Raw genomic sequence first — 2,991 nt, 5'->3', positions numbered from 1 at the left:
TATATTCTTCATTTGTTTTAATCTACTGAAGTTCTGAGAGTACTTCCAGGGATGAAGAGTGGAGGAACACTTTGATACTGGTACTGATAAGTGACATTTTTAGCTTACCTGAGCATGCAGTTCACTTGGAGAGCTCTTAAGATCATTGGATGTCCCTCATCCACAATTTCTTTAAAAACCTTCTCTTAAACCACTAGAGCAATATCATGAACCAAACTTGGGTTGTCTCCCTTCAAATTTAGGTAATCTGTGCAGAATTCTAGTGGACATTGCAACCAAAAGGAAAAGCTAAAAAACTGCTACTCAGAAATTGCTGTCACGATTCTGAAATAATTTCAAAGCGTTCTAGGGCAATCATGGCCCATTTGTTGAGCAAGTGTTGATCTTTTAACCATCTTAATGTGGAGAAATACATACTAGGATACTGTGAAATCATTTAAATTCGCTGGCATGAAATTTCGCGCAAACTTAAAAAGGACTATTTCGCGCGGGCTTTAATTCGCGCATTTTCCATTTTAGAAATGAAAAAATAAAATAAAATAATAATAATAGCGCTGTCTTAAATTCGCGCATCGGTCCTAGCGCGAAATACACGAAAGTTCGTCCTTCGCGAATAAAAATAATTTCACAGTATGCAGCTTGCCTACTGTAGATATGGTGATATATGCAGTACTTTTTTGCTGCTCATGAATATTCATCTGATATTTAAAGTAGTTTTGTTTTCTCAGATATTCATGAATAATGCCGCTCATGAATACAAAATATTCGTGGATATTCATTTGCATCTTGTCTTCAAACACACTTACCTTTTGTGACTGAATTAGGCTGCTAAACGTTAAATACCTGAGCTAAGGGTATGTGAAAATATAGTAGTATGTGATCTGCAGTAATTTGTTTGTTGAGACATAACATTGCACAATCTATACATGTCATAAGGATGATGTAGGATTGTTTGTTACAGAAAATTCTTAGAAAATTTATAAACTACAACAGTGGTATTGTTGATAGATAAAACTGACAAATCATGATACTAAATTTATAATATGTTATTAAAACATTTGAAGTTGTGGTTTATGTTTGACTTTCTTTATATCGTTATAGGAGATGTAGTTGGCCATCATTAGCGTTAATTTTGAAACATTTATTTATTTATTTATACATTTGCTTTTGCATTGTCAAATATGCATAGATTGAAGTTAATTGTACAGGAATCTCACTGCTGGAAACTGCCATCTCAGCAGATAATAGCATAGACTGAATGAACTTTTCATTCTGGAGTCAGTCAGAAGTTTCAGAGTTAAGATGAATGTGCCTGCTGGATTAAAGTTATATTTGCTGGTGTCAGCTGTTAATTAGAATTAATTAGGATTGCAATGCATGGGAGACAGTTTTTTAATGCGATCGGTTAAGGATGTTGTTTAGTCATTGTCCATCAAAGGAATTGTCAGTTACTGGCAGTGCATGTTTGGAAGTTGTTAGTTACTGGTAGTGCATGTAGGGAAGTTGGCAGTGCATGTAGGATAGTTGTCAGTTACTGGAAGTACATTTAGGGAAGTTGTCAGTTATTGGCAGTGCATGTAGGGAAGTTGTTAGCAGATCATGTAGGAAAGTTGTCAGTTACTGGCAGTGCATGTAGGGAAGTTGTCAGTTACTTGCAGTGCATGTAGGGAAGTTGGCAGTGCATGTAGGATAGTTGTCAGTTACTGGAAGTACATGTAGGGGAAGTTGTCAGTTATTGGCAGTGCATGTAGGGAAGTTGTCATTTACTGGCAGTGCATGTAGGGAAGTTGTTAGCAGAGCAGAGCATGTAGGGAAGTTGTCAGGTCCTGGCTGTGCATGTAGGGAAGTTAATAGTTACTGGCTGTGAATGTAGGGAAGTTGTTAGATACTGGCTGTGAATGTATGAATGTAGGAAAGTTGTTAGATACTGGCAGTGCATGTAGGGAAGTTGTTAGATACCGGCAGTACATGTAGGGAAGTTGTTAGATACTGGCAGTGCATGTAGGGAAGTTGTTAGATACTGGCAGTGCATGTAGGGAAGTTGTTAGATACTGGCAGTACATGTAGGGAAGTTGTGAGCAGAGCAGAGCATGTAGGGAAGTTGTGAGCAGAGCAGAGCATGTAGGGAAGTTGTTAGATACTGGAAGTACATGTAGGGAAGTTGGCAGTGCATGTAGGGAAGTTGTCAGTTACTGGCTGTGCATGTAGGGAAGTTGTCAGTTACTGGCTGTGAATGTAGGGAAGTTGTTAGATACTGGAAGTACATGTAGGAAAGTTGGCAGTGCATGTAGGGAAGTTGTCAGTTACTGGCTGTGAATGTAGGGAAGTTGTTAGATACTGGCAGTACATGTAGGGAAGTTGTCAGTTACTGGCAGTGCATGTAGGGAAGTTGTCAGTTACTGGCAGTGAATGTAGGGAAGTTGTCAGTTACTTGCAGGCCATATATATAAATATATTGGAAGATTCTGATAACAAGATATTTCGCGAAGCACATTCAGTCCGGAACCTTTTAGGACGCTGCCGCAGATAAAGCACAATAGTTTCAGTCGAGTCGTCATATATTCAAATTTAGGATTTGTATGTTCAACGTGATAATTGACTAAGGACATGTTATCCGTGATAACTGACCAAAGACATGGCCTTCCTAACAATTGTATGAATGTCTTAACTGGCAAATGACTCAAGACAAAACATATAAATTTCTTCACCACTGATTCACATTGAGAGGTTGCAAGTTGCTTGCAAAGAACATAATATATCAGTTATCAAGAAATAAAGTAGCATAAGGGGGCATCCGTGGTAGAGGGGTTAAGGTCCCTGATTTCGAAATTAATCCGAATCACTTAAAATATGTTAACCTTAAACCTCTAAGTGTGACCTTAGAGCTAGGAGTCTGGATCTTGCGCATGACAAGTCGTCTCATTATGGGGAACATTTATGCCAGGTAATTTCAAAATCCCTCCATAAATGGCAGAGTTAAGAAACCGGACA

This window comes from Mercenaria mercenaria, chromosome 16 (genome assembly GCF_021730395.1).
Source record: "Mercenaria mercenaria strain notata chromosome 16, MADL_Memer_1, whole genome shotgun sequence".
Lineage (NCBI taxonomy): Eukaryota > Metazoa > Mollusca > Bivalvia > Venerida > Veneridae > Mercenaria > Mercenaria mercenaria.
This window is presented reverse-complemented; position numbering follows the sequence as displayed.